The sequence below is a fragment of the Styela clava genome, chromosome 10 (assembly GCF_964204865.1).
Source record: "Styela clava chromosome 10, kaStyClav1.hap1.2, whole genome shotgun sequence".
NCBI lineage: Eukaryota > Metazoa > Chordata > Ascidiacea > Stolidobranchia > Styelidae > Styela > Styela clava.
This window is the reverse complement of record NC_135259.1, coordinates 18715161-18734652: the sequence shown is the minus strand read 5'-3', so window position 1 is coordinate 18734652 and position 19492 is coordinate 18715161. Positions and strand designations below refer to the sequence as shown.

At 37.5% G+C, this 19492-nt stretch overlaps 23 non-coding genes across 23 annotated transcripts; 11 read left to right on the top strand and 12 right to left on the bottom strand.

Moving 5' to 3' along the window:
- Positions 1-1257: 1257 nt before the first annotated feature.
- Positions 1258-1331, top strand: Trnai-aau (transfer RNA isoleucine (anticodon AAU)). Its single transcript has one exon. It is a non-coding gene; the product is annotated as a tRNA-Ile (tRNA).
- A 313-nt stretch (positions 1332-1644) lies between these two features.
- Trnae-uuc (transfer RNA glutamic acid (anticodon UUC)) lies at positions 1645-1716 on the bottom strand. Its single transcript has one exon. It is a non-coding gene; the product is annotated as a tRNA-Glu (tRNA).
- Positions 1717-2885: 1169 nt separating this feature from the next.
- Positions 2886-2977, top strand: Trnan-guu (transfer RNA asparagine (anticodon GUU)). Its single transcript is given in 2 exon segments — positions 2886-2923; positions 2942-2977. It is a non-coding gene; the product is annotated as a tRNA-Asn (tRNA).
- Positions 2978-3253: 276 nt separating this feature from the next.
- Trnai-aau (transfer RNA isoleucine (anticodon AAU)) lies at positions 3254-3327 on the top strand. Its single transcript has one exon. It is a non-coding gene; the product is annotated as a tRNA-Ile (tRNA).
- A 1615-nt stretch (positions 3328-4942) lies between these two features.
- On the bottom strand, positions 4943-5014 carry Trnae-uuc (transfer RNA glutamic acid (anticodon UUC)). The gene has a single exon. It is a non-coding gene; the product is annotated as a tRNA-Glu (tRNA).
- A 310-nt stretch (positions 5015-5324) lies between these two features.
- Positions 5325-5398, top strand: Trnai-aau (transfer RNA isoleucine (anticodon AAU)). Its single transcript has one exon. It is a non-coding gene; the product is annotated as a tRNA-Ile (tRNA).
- Positions 5399-5711: 313 nt separating this feature from the next.
- On the bottom strand, positions 5712-5783 carry Trnae-uuc (transfer RNA glutamic acid (anticodon UUC)). Its single transcript has one exon. It is a non-coding gene; the product is annotated as a tRNA-Glu (tRNA).
- A 310-nt stretch (positions 5784-6093) lies between these two features.
- On the top strand, positions 6094-6167 carry Trnai-aau (transfer RNA isoleucine (anticodon AAU)). The gene has a single exon. It is a non-coding gene; the product is annotated as a tRNA-Ile (tRNA).
- A 313-nt stretch (positions 6168-6480) lies between these two features.
- Positions 6481-6552, bottom strand: Trnae-uuc (transfer RNA glutamic acid (anticodon UUC)). The gene has a single exon. It is a non-coding gene; the product is annotated as a tRNA-Glu (tRNA).
- A 446-nt stretch (positions 6553-6998) lies between these two features.
- On the bottom strand, positions 6999-7070 carry Trnae-uuc (transfer RNA glutamic acid (anticodon UUC)). The gene has a single exon. It is a non-coding gene; the product is annotated as a tRNA-Glu (tRNA).
- A 310-nt stretch (positions 7071-7380) lies between these two features.
- Trnai-aau (transfer RNA isoleucine (anticodon AAU)) lies at positions 7381-7454 on the top strand. The gene has a single exon. It is a non-coding gene; the product is annotated as a tRNA-Ile (tRNA).
- A 313-nt stretch (positions 7455-7767) lies between these two features.
- Trnae-uuc (transfer RNA glutamic acid (anticodon UUC)) lies at positions 7768-7839 on the bottom strand. Its single transcript has one exon. It is a non-coding gene; the product is annotated as a tRNA-Glu (tRNA).
- A 309-nt stretch (positions 7840-8148) lies between these two features.
- Trnai-aau (transfer RNA isoleucine (anticodon AAU)) lies at positions 8149-8222 on the top strand. The gene has a single exon. It is a non-coding gene; the product is annotated as a tRNA-Ile (tRNA).
- A 313-nt stretch (positions 8223-8535) lies between these two features.
- Trnae-uuc (transfer RNA glutamic acid (anticodon UUC)) lies at positions 8536-8607 on the bottom strand. The gene has a single exon. It is a non-coding gene; the product is annotated as a tRNA-Glu (tRNA).
- A 446-nt stretch (positions 8608-9053) lies between these two features.
- On the bottom strand, positions 9054-9125 carry Trnae-uuc (transfer RNA glutamic acid (anticodon UUC)). Its single transcript has one exon. It is a non-coding gene; the product is annotated as a tRNA-Glu (tRNA).
- A 310-nt stretch (positions 9126-9435) lies between these two features.
- Positions 9436-9509, top strand: Trnai-aau (transfer RNA isoleucine (anticodon AAU)). Its single transcript has one exon. It is a non-coding gene; the product is annotated as a tRNA-Ile (tRNA).
- Positions 9510-9822: 313 nt separating this feature from the next.
- Trnae-uuc (transfer RNA glutamic acid (anticodon UUC)) lies at positions 9823-9894 on the bottom strand. The gene has a single exon. It is a non-coding gene; the product is annotated as a tRNA-Glu (tRNA).
- A 696-nt stretch (positions 9895-10590) lies between these two features.
- Trnae-uuc (transfer RNA glutamic acid (anticodon UUC)) lies at positions 10591-10662 on the bottom strand. The gene has a single exon. It is a non-coding gene; the product is annotated as a tRNA-Glu (tRNA).
- Positions 10663-11108: 446 nt separating this feature from the next.
- Positions 11109-11180, bottom strand: Trnae-uuc (transfer RNA glutamic acid (anticodon UUC)). Its single transcript has one exon. It is a non-coding gene; the product is annotated as a tRNA-Glu (tRNA).
- A 653-nt stretch (positions 11181-11833) lies between these two features.
- Trnan-guu (transfer RNA asparagine (anticodon GUU)) lies at positions 11834-11925 on the top strand. Its single transcript is given in 2 exon segments — positions 11834-11871; positions 11890-11925. It is a non-coding gene; the product is annotated as a tRNA-Asn (tRNA).
- Positions 11926-12587: 662 nt separating this feature from the next.
- Trnae-uuc (transfer RNA glutamic acid (anticodon UUC)) lies at positions 12588-12659 on the bottom strand. Its single transcript has one exon. It is a non-coding gene; the product is annotated as a tRNA-Glu (tRNA).
- A 1171-nt stretch (positions 12660-13830) lies between these two features.
- Trnan-guu (transfer RNA asparagine (anticodon GUU)) lies at positions 13831-13922 on the top strand. The gene is given in 2 exon segments: positions 13831-13868; positions 13887-13922. It is a non-coding gene; the product is annotated as a tRNA-Asn (tRNA).
- A 276-nt stretch (positions 13923-14198) lies between these two features.
- On the top strand, positions 14199-14272 carry Trnai-aau (transfer RNA isoleucine (anticodon AAU)). The gene has a single exon. It is a non-coding gene; the product is annotated as a tRNA-Ile (tRNA).
- The last annotated feature ends 5220 nt before the right edge of the window (positions 14273-19492 follow it).

The window sequence follows — 19492 nt, the reverse complement described above, 5'->3', positions numbered from 1 at the left end:
GATAAATTATCAGGTTAAACCCCACTAATCACATTCTGGAAAGTTTTTGTTAAGGTAATATATTCTTTATTTACTCGAGAAATACAGCCCAAAGTGTAAAGCTTCACCATTATCTTTCTGACGTTTCAAAACTAAAACTGACCTGATCTTTGTTTGAAGAAAAGTTTCCCAGACCGGGAATCGAACCCGGGCCGCCTGGGTGAAAGCCAGGAATCCTAACGCCTAGACCATCTGGGAATCCGATTACTTTGGCAGAAGTATTATCTAATAAATTGGTGTTACCTCAATGTAGCGCTACTGAAGTAATATCCGCGTAGTTTTCTTCGTCAGTATTTGAAATACTTCATGTACTTCTGTCTTCTGTATACAGCTGATGTCTTTTTTTATGTTGGAAATATCACTGAAAAACTATTCCTATCCAAAATTAATTTATTATAAAGCTGACACTGTAATGTCCACATGGTTCTTCACGAACAACCTACCCAGTCACTGTTGCTTTTACAACTGTAACAATCAATGATTTGACATATAAAACCTCACTAATGATCCTTCTGAAAGAAATCAAAAATTTAAAATATTTGGTATAAAGAGTTTCCCAGACCGGGAATAGAACCCGGGCCGCATGGGTGAGAGCCTGAAATCCTAACGCCTAGTCCATCTGGGATATCGGCAGAAAGGACCTACTCTCTCCACTGAACTAATATCGATGCTGTCTTCGAGGTCAGTATTTTAAATACTTCATGTAATTCTTTCTTAAATGTATAAATTATGTGTTTTGTTGTGTTGAGAAAATCATTTAAAACCAATGTAATTTAATGCAGATTACCAAAAAATATTGGACATTTCGAACCATTTATAAATACAAATTAACAAACCATAGTCCGTGTCGGTCTCTGTGGCGCAATCGGTCAGCGCGTTCGTCTGTTACCTCTTATACTGATGGGTACCGAAAGGTTGGTGGTTCAAGCCCACCCAGGGACGCTGTCTATTATTTAAAAAATGAATCCTTTCTATCTGTGTGTTCCCTCGGATGAAATCCATTTAATATTAAGGAATAGCAAGTCTATCTTTAATTTCTGTTTCCTAGAAACAAACAGATACTACAAAAACAAATGTCGCTGACAGAATTTAGTACTTCGTAACTGAAAGATGCTATCTCGTTCCCCTTCAGTTTCTTCACACAATTAATAGATGGTGACTAAAATATCAAATGAAATGTCTCAATGAAATTGGCTGAGTATATTCAATAGGACATATGGCCGGTTAGCTCAGTTGGTTAGAGCGTCGTGCTAATAACGCGAATGTCGCGGGTTCGATCCCCGTACTGGCCAGTGCCTTTTTACCCGTTAATCTCAAACAATGACACGTGACTTGAAGTTAGGTGAAAGTGTTGTGCTGTTATATTATTGTACTCGTGACATTGCCATGGTTGCATGCATCTTTATGATCATCCTCCTTAACAAATACAACAGTTAAATCGATAAATTATCAGGTTAAACCCCATTAATAACATTCTGGAAAGTTTTTGTTAAGGTAATATAATCTTTAGTCACTCTAGAAATACAGCCTAAAGTGTAAAGCTTCACCATTATCTTTCTGACGTTTCAAAACTAAAACTGACCTGATCTTTGCTTGAAGAAAAGTTTCCCAGACCGGGAATCTAACCCGGGCCGCCTGGGTGAAAGCCAGGAATCCTGACCCCTAGACCATCTGGGAATACGATTACTTTTGCAGAAGTATTATCTAATAAATTAGCTCAGCGGTTAGCGGTTAGCTCAGTTGGGTAGACTACCGTTAGAGCGTCGTGCTAATAACGCGAATGTCGCGGGTTCGATCCCCGTACTGACCAGTGTCTTTTTACCCGTTAATCTCAAAGAATGACACGTGACTTGAAGTTAGGTGAAAGTGTTGTGCTGTTATATTATTGTACTCGTGACTTTCCCATATTTGCATGCATCTTTACTATCATCCTCCTTAATAACTACAACAGTTAAATCGATTAATTATCAGGTTAAACCCCACTAATCACATTCTGGAAAGTTTTTGTTAAGGTAATATATTCTTTAGTCACTCGAGAAATACAGCCCAAAGTGTAAAGCTTCACCATTATCTTTCTGACGTTTCAAAACTAAAACTGACCTGATCTTTGTTGAAGAAAAGTTTCCCAGACCGGGAATCGAACCCGGGCCGCCTGGTGAAAGCCAGGAATCCTAACCCCTAGACCATCTGGGAATACGATTACTTTGGCAGAAGTATTATCTAATAAATTGGTGTTACCTCAATGTAGCGCTACTGAAGTAATATCCGCGTAGTTTTCTTCGTCAGTATTTGAAATACTTCATGTATTTCTCTCTTCTGTATACAGCTGATGTCTTTGTTTTATGTTGGAAATATCACTGAAAAACTATTCCTATCCAAAATTAATTTATTATAAAGCAGACACTGTAATGGCCACATGGTTCTTCACGAACAACCTACTCAGTCACTGTCGCTTTTACAACTGTAACAATCAATGATTTGACATATAAAACCTCACTAACGATCCTTCTAAAAGAAATCAAAAATTTAAAATATTTGGTATAATGAGTTTCCCAGACCGAGAATAGAACCCGGGCCGCATGGGTGAGAGCCTGAAATCCTAACGCCTAGTCCATCTGGGATATCGGCAGAAATGACCTACTCTCTCCACTGAAATAATATCCATGATGTCTTCGAGATCAGTATTTTAAATACTTCATGTAATTCTTTCTTAAATGTATAAATTATGTGTTTTGTTGTGTTGAGAAAATCATTTAAAACCAATGTAATTTAATGCAGATTACCAGAAAATATTGGACATTTCGAACCTTTTATAAATACAAATTAACAAACCATAGTCCGTGTCGGTCTCTGTCGCGCAATCGGTCAGCGCGTTCGGCTGTTACCTCTTATACTGATGGGTACCGAAAGGTTGGTGGTTCAAGCCCACCCAGGGACGCTGTCTATTATTTAAAAAATTAATCCTTTCTATCTGTGTGTTCCCTCGGATGAAATCCATTTAATATTAAGGAATAGCAAGTCTATCTTTAACTTCTGTTTCCTAGAAACAAACAGATACTACAAAAACAAATGTCGCTGACAGAATTTAGTACTTTGTAACTGAAAGATGCTATCTCGTTCCCCTTCAGTTTCTTCACACAATTAATAGATGGTGACTAAAATATCAAATGAAATGTCGCAATGAAATTGGCTGAGTATATTCAATAGGACATATGGCCGGTTAGCTCAGTTGGTTAGAGCGTCGTGCTAATAACGCGAATGTCGCGGGTTCGATCCCCGTACTGGCCAGTGTCTTTTTAACCGTTAATCTCAAACAATGACACGTGACTTGAAGTTTGGTGAAAGTGTTGTGCTGTTATATTATTGTACTCGTGACATTGCCATGGTTGCATGCATCTTTATGATCATCCTCCTTAACAACTACAACAGTTAAATCGACCAATTATCAGGTTAAACCCCATTAATCACATTCTGGAAAGTTTTTTTTAAGGTAATATATTCTTTAGTCACTTTAGAAATACAGCCTAAAGTGTAAAGCTTCACCATTATCTTTCTGACGTTTCAAAACTAAAACTGACCTGATCTTTGTTTGAAGAAGAGTTTCCCAGACCGGGAATCGAACCAGGGCCGCCTGGGTGAAAGCCAGGAATCCTAACCCCTAGACCATCTGGGAATACGATTACTTTGGCAGAAGTATTATCTAATAAATTGGTGTTACCTCAATGTAGCGCTACTGAAGTAATATCCGCGTAGTTTTCTTCGTCAGTATTTACAATACTTCATGTACTTCTGTCTTCTGTATACAGTTGATGTCTTTGTTTTATGTTGGAAATATCACTGAAAAACTATTGCTATCCAAAATTAATTTAATATAAAGCTGACACTGTAATGGCCACATGGTTCTTCACGAACAACCTACGCATTCACTGTCGCTTTTACAACTGTAACAATCAATGATTTGACATATTAAACCTCACTAATGATCCTTCTGAAAGAAATCAAAAATTTATAATATTTGGTATAAAGAGTTTCCCTGACCGGGAATAGAACACGGGCCGCATGGGTGAGAGCCTGAAATCGTAACGCCTAGTCCATCTCTCTACTGAACTAATATCCATGCTGTCTTCGAGGTCAGTATTTTAAATACTTCATGTAATTCTTTCTTAAATGTAGTACACTCATGTAATTCTTTCTTAAATGTATAAATTATGTGTTTTGTTGTGTTGAGAAAATCATTTAAAACCAATGTAATTTAATGCAGATTACCAAAAAATATTGGCATTTCGAATCTTTTATAAAAACAAATTAACAAACCGTAAAGCTTCACCGTTATCTTTCTGACGTTTCAAAACAAAAACTGACCTGATCTTTGCTTGAAGAAAAGTTTCCCAGAGCGGGAATCGAACCTGGGCCGCCTGGGTGAAAGCCAGGAATACTAACCCCTAGACCATCTGGGAATACGATTATTTTGGCAGAAGTATTATCTAATAAATTAGCTCAGCGGTTAGCGGTTAGCTCAGTTGGGTAGACTACCGTTAGAGCGTCGTGCTAATAACGCGAATGTCGCGGGTTCGATCCCCGTACTGACCAGTGTCCTTTTAACCGTTATTCTCAAAGAATGACACGTGACTTGAAGTTAGGTGAAAGTGTTGTGCTGTTATATTATTGTACTCGTGACTTTCCCATATTTGCATGCATCTTTACGATCATCCTCCTTAATAACTACAACAGTTAAATCGATAAATTATCAGGTTAAACCCCACTAATCACATTCTGGAAAGTTTTTGTTAAGGTAATATATTCTTTAGTCACTCGAGAAATACAGCCCAAAGTGTAAAGCTTCACCATTATCTTTCTGACGTTTCAAAACTAAAACTGACCTGATCTTTGTTTGAAGAAAAGTTTCCCAGACCGGGAATCGAACCCGGGCCGCCTGGGTGAAAGCCAGGAATCCTAACCCTTAGACCATCTGGGAATACGATTACTTTGGCAGAAGCCCACCCAGGGACGCTGTCTATTATTTAAAAATTGAATCCTTTCTATCTGTGTGTTCCCTGGATGAAATCCATTTAATATTAAGGAATAGCAAGTCTATCTTTAATTTCTGTTTCCTAGAGTCATACAGATACTACAAAAACAAATGTCGCTGACAGAATTTAGTACTTCGTAACTGAAAGATGCTATCTCGTTCCTCTACTGTTTCTTCACACAATTAATAGATGGTGACTAAAATATCAAATGAAATGTCTCAATGAAATTAGCTGAGTATATTCGATAGGACATATGGCCGGTTAGCTCAGTTGGTTAGAGCGTCGTGCTAATAACGCGAACGTCGCGGGTTCGATCCCCGTACTGGCCAGTGTCTTTTTAACCGTTAATCTCAAAGAATGACACGTGACTTGAAGTTAGGTGAAAGTGTTGTGCTGTTATATTATTGTACTAGTTACATTGCCATGGTTGCATGCATCTTTATGATCATCCTCCTCAACAAATACAACAGTTAAATCGATTAATTATCAGGTTAAACCCCATTAATAACATTCTGGAAAGTTTTTGTTAAGGTAATATATTCTTTAGTCACTCTAGAAATACAGCCTAAAGTGTAAAGCTTCACCATTGTCTTTCTGACGTTTCAAAACTAAAACTGACCTGATCTTTGCTTGAAGAAAAGTTTCCCAGACCGGGAATCGAACCCGGGCCGCCTGGGTGAAAGCCAGGAATCCTAACCTCTAGACCATCTGGGAATACGATTACTTTGGCAGAAGCCCACCCAGGGACGCTGTCTATTATTTAAAAATTGAATTCTTTCTATCTGTGTGTTCCCCGGATGAAATCCATTTAATATTAAGGAATAGCAAGTCTATCTTTAATTTCTGTTTCCTAGAGTCATACAGATACTACAAAAACAAATGTCGCTGACAGAATTTAGTACTTCGTAACTGAAAGATGCTATCTCGTTCCTCTAATGTTTCTTCACACAATTATTAGATGGTGACTAAAATATCAAATGAAATGTCTCAATGAAATTAGCTGACTATATTCAATAGGACATATGGCCGGTTAGCTCAGTTGGTTAGAGCGTCGTGCTAATAACACGAATGTCGCGGGTTCGATCCCCGTACTGGCCGGTGTCTTTTTAACCGTTAATCTCAAAGAATGACACGTGACTTGAAGTTAGGTGAAAGTGTTGTGCTGTTAAATTATTGTACTAGTGACATTGCCATGGTTGCATGCATCTTTATGATCATCCTCCTCAACAAATACAACAGTCAAATCGATAAATTATCAGGTTAAGCCCCACTAATCACATACTGGAAAGTTTTTGTTAAGGTAATATATTCTTTAGTCACTCGAGAAATACAGCCCAAAGTGTAAAGCTTCACCATTATCTTTCTGACGTTTCAAAACTAAAACTGACCTGATCTTTGCTTGAAGAAAAGTTTCCCAGACCGGGAATCGAACCCGGGCCGCCTGGGTGAAAGCCAGGAATACTAACCCCTAGACCATCTGGGAATACGATTACTTTGGCAGAAGTATTATCTAATAAATTAGCTCAGCGGTTAGCGGTTAGCTCAGTTGGGTGGACTACCGTTAGAGCGTCGTGCTAATAACGCGAATGTCGCGGGTTCGATCCCCGTACTGACCAGTGTCCTTTTAACCGTTATTCTCAAAGAATGACACGTGACTTGAAGTTAGGTGAAAGTGTTGTGCTGTTATATTATTGTACTCGTGACTTTCCCATATTTGCATGCATCTTTACGATCATCCTCCTTAATAACTACAACAGTTAAATCGATAAATTATCAGGTTAAACCCCACTAATCACATTCTGGAAAGTTTTTGTTAAGGTAATATATTCTTTAGTCACTCGAGTAATACAGCCCAAAGTGTAAAGCTTCACCATTATCTTTCTGACATTTCAAAACTAAAACTGACCTGATCTTTGTTTGAAGAAAAGTTTCCCAGACCGGGAATCGAACCCGGGCCGCCTGGGTGAAAGCCAGGAATCCTAACCCCTAGACCATCTGGGAATACGTTTACTTTGGCAGAAGCCCACCCAGGGACGCTGTCTATTATTTAAAAATTGAATCCTTTCTATCTGTGTGTTCCCCGGATGAAATCCATTTAATATTAAGGAATAGCAAGTCTATCTTTATATTCTGTTTCCTAGAGTCATACAGATACTACAAAAACAAATGTCGCTGACAGAATTTAGTACTTCGTAACTGAAAGATGCTATCTCGTTCCTCTACTGTTTCTTCACACAATTAATAGATGGTGACTAAAATATCAAATGAAATGTCTCAATGAAATTAGCTGAGTATATTCGATAGGACATATGGCCGGTTAGCTCAGTTGGTTAGAGCGTCGTGCTAATAACGCGAATGTCGCGGGTTCGATCCCCGTACTGGCCAGTGTCTTTTTAACCGTTAATCTCAAAGAATGACACGTGACTTGAAGTTAGGTGAAAGTGTTGTGCTGTTATATTATTGTACTAGTGACATTGCCATGGTTGCATGCATCTTTATGATCATCCTCCTCAACAAATACAACAGTTAAATCGATTAATTATCAGGTTAAACCCCATTAATAACATTCTGGAAAGTTTTTGTTAAGGTAATATAATCTTTAGTCACTCTAGAAATACAGCCTAAAGTGTAAAGCTTCACCATTGTCTTTCTGACGTTTCAAAACTAAAACTGACCTGATCTTTGCTTGAAGAAAAGTTTCCCAGACCGGGAATCGAACCCGGGCCGCCTGGGTGAAAGCCAGGAATCCTAACCCCTAGACCATCTGGGAATACGATTACTTTGGCAGAAGCCCACCCAGGGACGCTGTCTATTATTTAAAAATTGAATCCTTTCTATCTATGTGTTCCCCGATGAAATCCATTTAATATTAAGGAATAGCAAGTCTATTTTTAATTTCTGTTTCCTAGAGTCATACAGATACTACAAAAACAAATGTCGCTGACAGAATTTAGTACTTCGTAACTGAAAGATGCTATCTCGTTCCTCTACTGTTTCTTCACACAATTAATAGATGGTGACTAAAATATCAAATGAAATGTCTCAATGAAATTAGCTGAGTATATTCGATAGGACATATGGCCGGTTAGCTCAGTTGGATAGAGCGTCGTGCTAATAACGCGAATGTCGCGGGTTCGATCCCCGTACTGGCCAGTGTCTTTTTAACCGTTAATCTCAAAGAATGACACGTGACTTGAAGTTAGGTGAAAGTGTTGTGCTGTTATATTATTGTACTAGTGACATTGCCATGGTTGCATGCATCTTTATGATCATCCTCCTCAACAAATACAACAGTCAAATCGATAAATTATCAGGTTAAGCCCCACTAATCACATACTGGAAAGTTTTTGTTAAGGTAATATATTCTTTAGTCACTCGAGAAATACAGCCCAAAGTGTAAAGCTTCACAATTATCTTTCTGACGTTTCAAAACTAAAACTGACCTGATCTTTGCTTGAAGAAAAGTTTCCCAGACCGGGAATCGAACCCGGGCCGCCTGGGTGAAAGCCAGGAATACTAACCCCTAGACCATCTGGGAATACGATTACTTTGGCAGAAGTATTATCTAATAAATTAGCTCAGCGGTTAGCGGTTAGCTCAGTTGGGTGGACTACCGTTAGAGCGTCGTGCTAATAACGCGAATGTCGCGGGTTCGATCCCCGTACTGACCAGTGTCCTTTTAACCGTTATTCTCAAAGAATGACACGTGACTTGAAGTTAGGTGAAAGTGTTGTGCTGTTATATTATTGTACTCGTGACTTTCCCATATTTGCATGCATCTTTACGATCATCCTCCTTAATAACTACAACAGTTAAATCGATAAATTATCAGGTTAAACCCCACTAATCACATTCTGGAAAGTTTTTGTTAAGGTAATATATTCTTTAGTCACTCGAGAAATACAGCCCAAAGTGTAAAGCTTCACCATTATCTTTCTGACGTTTCAAAACTAAAACTGACCTGATCTTTGTTTGAAGAAAAGTTTCCCAGACCGGGAATCGAACCCGGGCCGCCTGGGTGAAAGCCAGGAATCCTAACCCCTAGACCATCTGGGAATACGATTACTTTGGCAGAAGCCCACCCAGGGACGCTGTCTATTATTTAAAAATTGAATCCTTTCTATCTGTGTGTTCCCCGGATGAAATCCATTTAATATTAAGGAATAGCAAGTCTATCTTTAATTTCTGTTTCCTAGAGTCATACAGATACTACAAAAACAAATGTCGCTGACAGAATTTAGTACTTCGTAACTGAAAGATGCTATCTCGTTCCTCTACTGTTTCTTCACACAATTAATAGATGGTGACTAAAATATCAAATGAAATGTCTCAATGAAATTAGCTGAGTATATTCGATAGGACATATGGCCGGTTAGCTCAGTTGGTTAGAGCGTCGTGCTAATAACGCGAATGTCGCGGGTTCGATCCCCGTACTGGCCAGTGTCTTTTTAACCGTTAATCTCAAAGAATGACACGTGACTTGAAGTTAGGTGAAAGTGTTGTGCTGTTATATTATTGTACTAGTGACATTGCCATGGTTGCATGCATCTTTATGATCATCCTCCTCAACAAATACAACAGTTAAATCGATTAATTATCAGGTTAAACCCCATTAATAACATTCTGGAAAGTTTTTGTTAAGGTAATATAATCTTTAGTCACTCTAGAAATACAGCCTAAAGTGTAAAGCTTCACCATTGTCTTTCTGACGTTTCAAAACTAAAACTGACCTGATCTTTGCTTGAAGAAAAGTTTCCCAGACCGGGAATCGAACCCGGGCCGCCTGGGTGAAAGCCAGGAATCCTAACCCCTAGACCATCTGGGAATACGATTACTTTGGCAGAAGCCCACCCAGGGACGCTGTCTATTATTTAAAAATTGAATCCTTTCTATCTGTGTGTTCCCCGATGAAATCCATTTAATATTAAGGAATAGCAAGTCTATTTTTAATTTCTTTTTCCTAGAGTCATACAGATACTACAAAAACAAATGTCGCTGACAGAATTTAGTACTTCGTAACTGAAAGATGCTATCTCGTTCCTCTACTGTTTCTTCACACAATTAATAGATGGTGACTAAAATATCAAATGAAATGTCTCAATGAAATTAGCTGAGTATATTCGATAGGACATATGGCCGGTTAGTTCAGTTGAATAGAGCGTCGTGCTAATAACGCGAATGTCGCGGGTTCGATCCCCGTACTGGCCAGTGTCTTTTTAACCGTTAATCTCAAAGAATGACACGTGACTTGAAGTTAGGTGAAAGTGTTGTGCTGTTATATTATTGTACTAGTGACATTGCCATGGTTGCATGCATCTTTATGATCATCCTCCTCAACAAATACAACAGTTAAATCGATTAATTATCAGGTTAAACCCCATTAATAACATTCTGGAAAGTTTTTGTTAAGGTAATATAATCTTTAGTCACTCTAGAAATACAGCCTAAAGTGTAAAGCTTCACCATTGTCTTTCTGACGTTTCAAAACTAAAACTGACCTGATCTTTGCTTGAAGAAAAGTTTCCCAGACCGGGAATCGAACCCGGGCCGCCTGGGTGAAAGCCAGGAATCCTAACCCCTAGACCATCTGGGAATACGATTACTTTGGCAGAAGTATTATCTAATAAATTAGCTCAGCGGTTAGCGGTTAGCTCAGTTGGGTAGACTACCGTTAGAGCGTCGTGCTAATAACGCGAATGTCGCGGGTTCGATCCCCGTATTGACCAGTGTCCTTTTAACCGTTAATCTCAAAGAATGACACGTGACTTGAAGTTAGGTGAAAGTGTTGTGCTGTTATATTATTGTACTCGTGACTTTCCCATATTTGCATGCATCTTTACGATCATCCTCCTTAATAACTACAACAGTTAAATAGATAAATTATCAGGTTAAACCCCACTAATCACATTCTGGAAAGTTTTTGTTAAGGTAATATATTCTTTAGTCACTCGAGAAATACAGCCCAAAGTGTAAAGCTTCACCATTATCTTTCTGACGTTTCAAAACTAAAACTGACCTGATCTTTGTTTGAAGAAAAGTTTCCCAGACCGGGAATCGAACCCGGGCCGCCTGGGTGAAAGCCAGGAATCCTAACCCCTAGACCATCTGGGAATACGATTGCTTTGGCAGAAGTATTATCTAATAAATTGGTGTTACCTCAATGTAGCGCTACTGAAGTAATATCCGCGTAGTTTTCTTGGTCAGTATTTGAAATACTTCATGTATTTCTGTCTTCTGTATACAGCTGATGTCTTTGTTTTATGTTGGAAATATCACTGAAAAACTATTCCTATCCAAAATTAATTTATTATAAAGCTGACACTGTAATGGCCACATGATTCTTCACGAACAACCTACTCAGTCACTGTCGCTTTTACAACTGTAACAATCAATGATTTGACATATAAAACCTCACTAACGATCCTTCTGAAAGAAATCAAAAATTTAAAATATTTGGTATAATGAGTTTCCCAGACCGAGAATAGAACCCGGGCCGCATGGGTGAGAGCCTGAAATCCTAACGCCTAGTCCATCTGGGATATCGGCAGAAATGACCTACTCTCTCCACTGAAATAATATCCATGATGTCTTCGAGGTCAGTATTTTAAATACTTCATGTAATTCTTTCTTAAATGTATAAATTATGTGTTTTGTTGTGTTGAGAAAATCATTTAAAACCAATGTAATTTAATGCAGATTACCAAAAAAAATTGGAAATTTCGAATCTTTTATAAAAACAAATTAACAAACCATCGTGCGTGTCGGTCTCTGTGGCACAATCGGTCAGCGCGTTCGGCTGTTACCTCTTATACTGATGGGTACCGAAAGGTTGGTGGTTCAAGCCCACCCAGGGACGCTGTCTATTATTTAAAAATTGAATCCTCTCTATCTGTGTGTTCCACCGGATGAAATCCATTTAATATTAAGGAATAGCAAGTCTATTTTTAATTTCTGTTTCCTAGAGTCAAACAGATACTACAGAAACAAATGTCGCTGAGAGAATTTAGTACTTCGTAACTGAAAGATGCTATCTCGTTCCTCTACTGTTTCTTCACACAATTATTAGATGGAGACTAAAATATCAAATGAAATGTCTCAATGAAATTAGCTGAGTATATTCAATAGGAAATATGGCCGGTTAGCTCAGTTGGTTAGAGCGTCGTGCTAATAACGCGAATGTCGCGGGTCCATCCCCGTACTGGCCAGTGTCTTTTTAACCGTTAATCTCAAAGAATGACACGTGACTTGAAGTTAGGTGAAAGTGTTGTGCTGTTATATTATTGTACTCGTGACATTGCCATGGTTGCATGCATCTTTATGATCATCCTCCTTAACAAATACAACAGTTAAATCGATAAATTATCAGGTTAAACCCCATTAATAACATTCTGGAAAGTTTTTGTTAAGGTAATATAATCTTTAGTCACTCTAGAAATACAGCCTAAAGTGTAGAGCTTCACCATTATCTTTCTGACGTTTCAAAACTAAAACTGACCTGATCTTTGCTTGAAGAAAAGTTTCCCAGACCGGGAATCGAACCCGGGCCGCCTGGGTGAAAGCCAGGAATCCTAACCCCTAGACCACCTGGGAATACGATTACTTTGGCAGAAGTATTATCTAATAAATTAGCTCAGCGGTTAGCGGTTAGCTCAGTTGGGTAGACTACCGTTAGAGCGTCGTGCTAATAACGCGAACGTCGCGGGTTCGATCCCCGTACTGACCAGTGTCCTTTTAACCGTTAATCTCAAAGAATGACACGTGACTTGAAGTTAGGTGAAAGTGTTGTGCTGTTATATTATTGTACTCGTGACTTTCCCATATTTGCATGCATCTTTACTATCATCCTCCTTAATAACTACAACAGTTAAATCGATAAATTATCAGGTTAAACCCCACTAATCACATTCTGGAAAGTTTTTGTTAAGGTAATATATTCTTAAGTCACTCGAGAAATACAGCCCAAAGTGTAAAGCTTCACCATTATCTTTCTGACGTTTCAAAACTAAAACTGACCTGATCTTTGTTTGAAGAAAAGTTTCCCAGACCGGGAATCGAACCCGGGCCGCCTGGGTGAAAGCCAGGAATCCTAACGCCTAGACCATCTGGGAATCCGATTACTTTGGCAGAAGTATTATCTAATAAATTGGTGTTACCTCAATGTAGCGCTACTGAAGTAATATCCGCGTAGTTTTCTTCGTCAGTATTTGAAATACTTCATGTATTTCTCTCTTCTGTATACAGCTGATGTCTTTGTTTTATGTTGGAAATATCACTGAAAAACTATTCCTATCCAAAATTAATTTATTATAAAGCTGACACTGTAATGGCCACATGGTTCTTCACGAACAACCTACTCAGTCACTGTCGCTTTTACAACTGTAACAATCAATGATTTGACATATAAAACCTCACTAACGATCCTTCTAAAAGAAATCAAAAATTTAAAATATTTGGTATAATGAGTTTCCCAGACCGAGAATAGAACCCGGGCCGCATGGGTGAGAGCCTGAAATCCTAACGCCTAGTCCATCTGGGATATCGGCAGAAATGACCTACTCTCTCCACTGAAATAATATCCATGATGTCTTCGAGATCAGTATTTTAAATACTTCATGTAATTCTTTCTTAAATGTATAAATTATGTGTTTTGTTGTGTTGAGAAAATCATTTAAAACCATTGTAATTTAATGCAGATTACCAGAAAATATTGGACATTTCGAATCTTTTATAAATACAAATTAACAAACCATAGTCCGTGTCGGTCTCTGTGGCGCAATCGGTCAGCGCGTTCGGCTGTTACCTCTTATACTGATGGGTACCGAAAGGTTGGTGGTTCAAGCCCACCCAGGGACGCTGTCTATTATTTAAAAAATGAATCCTTTCTATCTGTGTGTTCCCTCGGATGAAATCCATTTAATATTAAGGAATAGCAAGTCTATCTTTAACTTCTGTTTCCTAGAAACAAACAGATACTACAAAAACAAATGTCGCTGACAGAATTTAGTACTTCGTAACTGAAAGATGCTATCTCGTTCCACTTCAGTTTCTTCACACAATTAATAGATGGTGACTAAAATATCAAATGAAATGTCTCAATGAAATTGGCTGAGTATATTCAATAGGACATATGGCCGGTTAGCTCAGTTGGTTAGAGCGTCGTGCTAATAACGCGAATGTCGCGGGTTCGATCCCCATACTGGCCAGTGTCTTTTTAACCGTTAATCTCAAACAATGACACGTGACTTGAAGTTAGGTGAAAGTGTTGTGCTGTTATATTATTGTACTCGTGACATTGCCATGGTTGCATGCATCTTTATGATCATCCTCCTTAACAACTACAACAGTTAAATCGACCAATTATCAGGTTAAACCCCATTAATCACATTCTGGAAAGTTTTTTTTAAGGTAATATATTCTTTAGTCACTTTAGAAATACAGCCTAAAGTGTAAAGCTTCACCATTATCTTTTTGACGTTTCAAAACTAAAACTGACCTGATCTTTGTTTGAAGAAGAGTTTCCCAGACCGGGAATCGAACCAGGGCCGCCTGGGTGAAAGCCAGGAATCCTAACCCCTAGACCATCTGGGAATACGATTACTTTGGCAGAAGTATTATCTAATAAATTGGTGTTACCTCAATGTAGCGCTACTGAAGTAATATCCGCGTAGTTTTCTTCGTCAGTATTTACAATACTTCATGTACTTCTGTCTTCTGTATACAGTTGATGTCTTTGTTTTATGTTGGAAATATCACTGAAAAACTATTGCTATCCAAAATTAATTTAATATAAAGCTGACACTGTAATGGCCACATGGTTTTTCACGAACAACCTACGCATTCACTGTCGCTTTTACAACTGTAACAATCAATGATTTGACATATTAAACCTCACTAATGATCCTTCTGAAAGAAATCAAAAATTTATAATATTTGGTATAAAGAGTTTCCCTGACCGGGAATAGAACCCGGGCCGCATGGGTGAGAGCCTGAAATCGTAACGCCTAGTCCATCTCTCTACTGAACTAATATCCATGCTGTCTTCGAGGTCAGTATTTTAAATACTTCATGTAATTCTTTCTTAAATGTAGTACACTCATGTAATTCTTTCTTAAATGTATAAATTATGTGTTTTGTTGTGTTGAGAAAATCATTTAAAACCAATGTAATTTAATGCAGATTACCAAAAAATATTGGCATTTCGAATCTTTTATAAAAACAAATTAACAAACCGTAAAGCTTCACCGTTATCTTTCTGACGTTTCAAAACAAAAACTGACCTGATCTTTGTTTGAAGAAAAGTTTCCCAGACCGGGAATCGAACCCGGGCCGCCTGGGTGAAAGCCAGGAATCCTAACCCCTAGACCATAGGTTCTCAAAGTGCTCCGTACGGAGCCCCAGGGCTCCGCGAGAGAAACACAGGGGCTCCGCAAGCTATTCGATTACTTTTCAAAATATTGACTTGGCTAATTTTGTAACAGTTCAAAGAAGCAATAACAGCTTTAATAATATCTGAAACAATATATAGCCTCGAAATATGGCAAAGAGGCGAAATTAAAAAATGAAATTATTTATAAGCTGGAGCGCAGCCAGGCTTCTGAGGAGGGGGTGGGAATGGAATCGGAAACTTCCGCGCGACATTCTTCGCGATTTAAAAACAAAACGGATTGCGAGATTTCTGTTGCGTAAAATATTCAATCCATGACCGATGCGAGCATTTAATTAAAGTGTCTTGTTCTAATAATATAATTGTGCTCGTCGTTACTCACGTTTGATTCGAGATTACTATTAGGATTACTAAAATAAAGGATTACTATTCTAAAATAACATAAAATACGTGATAAACTGCCAACTATAAATAAATTGGAGTCGTATTTTTGCGATCTTGGGATTTGTCAAACTTCATTTGTTCTTTTGCACTCGAGATTATTTTTAAGCAAGATAATAATTGATATTTTAATCGCCGTTTAAAAAATCACAAGGTCTCGGCAAAATACGAACGATTGAAATTAATTTATTGCATGCGGCTCCGTCGGTGGTTTCAGAATGAAAAAAAGGTACATCGCGCGCACAATTGACTGTGTTACGATTTCACAGTTACTACGATGAATCACCAGAGAAAACTTAACATAACACCAAATTTTGTGATTTCCAATGCCTATATAAAAGCGTTTTTGATCTGACGTGAGACTGCTGAAATAAAATTTATAGTGTGATCTTTCATTTTAAGTTTAATTATTTCAGAATATCGTTTTTCAATCAAGAAATTTGAGTTTCGAATTTACCTCTTTATTAAATTATTTTTAGCGTTTTGTCGCCGATGACTATAATATCATCACGCTAATAACCGAATTGCGTAAGTCATTTTTAGCAGTTTTGATAAAAACGTAAAAAACCTCCTAATGATATTGTTATGCCATTGAGAGTCAATAATTTGCCATGGTTCAATTTTTTGATCGTAGCCGGATTTAAGTTAATTTGTATGACGCAGTTAAGTGACGTCATAAAGGCGCACTGTGACTTAGGCAGAAATGTGTTTATGACTTGGGCACATACGCAATTTTGCAACTTTACTATATGCACAAGTCCTGAAAACTAAACATTCCAAAAACGAATGTAATTCTCAGTATCTACAATGTCTAATCCCCAAAATAGCTAATCAGTTTTAATTTCAATATTTTTTATGTTTAAAAATATATATTTCATCAATATAACACGTTCCGCACACCCACCGAAAAAAGACTAAGATTAAATATAAAGAATAAAACAGCAATGCACCCAATATATAGGCCAACCAAGGTGAATTGGACTCGGACAGTGAATATCACAAGTGCACGCCTTCCTATACTGTAGTATAAATTCAAATTAATACGCGCTAAGCTAGAATCCGAGATGCAAAAACTCGTAAATACTTCGCCGAGATTATTTTGCCTTCGTAACGTCAAAATAGTCCTGCGGTAACAATGATAATTCATTATGAGGAAACAATTGCACAAATGTGCATGTCATACTAAATCTTCATTTTTATGGGTTTCGGAATTCTTAATATAAAATCTGAGTTAACAGACAGATGCGCAGCATCACATAAATACCTATTTTATAAAAAAAACTCAAAATCGCCAAAAATGACTTACGCAATTCGGTTATTAGCGTGACGATATGGTAACATGTTTTTCACATTGAACTCATAATTCCCCACGAGAACAAAAAAGCAATTATCGTCGTCATTGTGAAACAATACATGTACGTGCCGACGGAAATTTTTGATTTAGGGAGAATAAACACCGACGTAAAGATGTTAAAAACATGCCATGCTGAGGAGAACCATCGGCGAATGTAACAAAATACATTCGCGCACGTTATCAGCGGCTTTGTAAGTCTTCTGAAAATGTCGAAAGGGTAAAGATTCGGTCCATAATTTATTAATATGTTTATCAAGTGTCAAATTTACAGTTTTAGTATACATAATTTATCTTTGAAATTTAGATTTATTTATGACTTGTATTAACCCTATTAAAAAAGGTTTAGCATTCAAATTAAGTAAAGTCCTTTTAATTTTACTCAGGAATATTAATAGAAAAGTAACAATTTTAACATTTAATTTGGGGCTCCGTGAATAATGGTTAATCTTTTCAAGGGCTCCGCAACACCAAAAGTTTGAGAACCCCTGCCCTAGACCATCTGGGAATACGATAACTGTGGCAGGAGTATTATCTAATAAATTGGTGTTACCTCTGTATACAGTTGATGTCTTTGTTTTATGTTGGAAACATCACTGAAAAACTATTGCTATTCAAAATTAATTTATTATAAAGCTGACACTGTAATGGCCACATGGTTCTTCACGAACAACCTACCCAGTCACTGTCGCTTTTACAACTGTAACAATCAATGATTTGAAATATAAAACCTCACCAATGATCTTTCTGAAAGAAATCAAAAATTTATAATATTTGGTATAAAAAGTTTCCCAGACCGGGAATAGAACCCGGGCCGCATGGGTGAGAGCCTGAAATCCTAACGCCTAGTCCATTTCTCTACTGAACTAATATCCATGCTGTCTTCGAGGTCAGTATTTTAAATACTTCATGTAATTCTTTCGTAAATTTAGAACACTCATGTAAATCTTTCTTGAATGTATAAATTATGTGTTTTGTTGTTGTGAGAAAATCATTTAAAACCAATGTAATTTAATGCAGATTACCAAAAAATATTGACATTTCGAATCTTTTGTAAAAACAAATTAACAAACCATAGTCCGTGTCGGTCTCTGTGGCGCAATCGGTCACCGCGTTCAGCTGTTACCTCTTATACTGATGGGTACCGAAAGGTTGGTGGTTCAAGCCCACCCAGCGCCTCTGTCTATTATTTCCAAAATGAATCCTTTCTATCTGTGTGTTCCCTCGGATGAAATCCATTTAATATTAAGGAATAGCAAGTCTATCTTTAATTTCTGTTTCCTAGAGTCAAACAGATACTACAAATCTCGTTCCTCTACTGTTTCTATCTCGTTCCTCTACTGTTTCTTCACACAATTGCAACGGTACGACTTAACCGGAATACCGGTAGGTGCTCGCCACTGATACAGTCTAGTATTACTGTAATAATTAGTTCAGAAGATCCAATGTGCTGCAAAGACACACAAATAGGTTCGAAGTTCACGATGGAAACGAAGAGACTTTATTAAAACAATGTAAAATCCACGCTTAAAGCAGATAATATAAGAGCGACAAAATACGGTCCTTACTCAGCGACAGCAAAAGCAAAGAAGAGCGAACACTGCGTACGCAGCACAGTTCACATATGCAGTGGTGGTTGAAGTTGAGTTACTGGATCAAACTATCGGGCGAATTAGAGCTCAGACTCCAAACACCATATACATTAACTAGACAAGAAAAACAAATAAAATAATAAAACAATAAAAAATAGAACAATCCAGTCCCGCCACAATACCCCCCTTTTCATTAGAGAAAATTAACAAAAAATTTACTCTTAAAAAAGAATAAAAACATCCTCTAAGAAAGGTATTAACACAGTAAGAATACTAAACTGGTAAAAAACACAATGTGTATGTCCATCGGCAGGTATTAGCAAAATATGAAACACAATGGAACGAAATATCAAACAGTAGAAAGCATTCCTGAACGTATAACAAATATAAAGCATACTATTTACAAAATACACAATAAAAATACAAAAAAATTCCCAACTACAAAATCAAATAAACCCTATCTAAAAACTCTAACTAGTCCTACCTAAATATATACATTATAGCACAACTCCCAATGTAATTCAAAACAAAATGTTACAGCGCATAAATCAAGTATGAAAATCATCCAAGTAGGCAGGTGTACGCCTTGTCCTACCAGAACGAGTAACAACCTGATTTTCATCAGACCCCCCTACAGGCAAATCTAAATTAACTT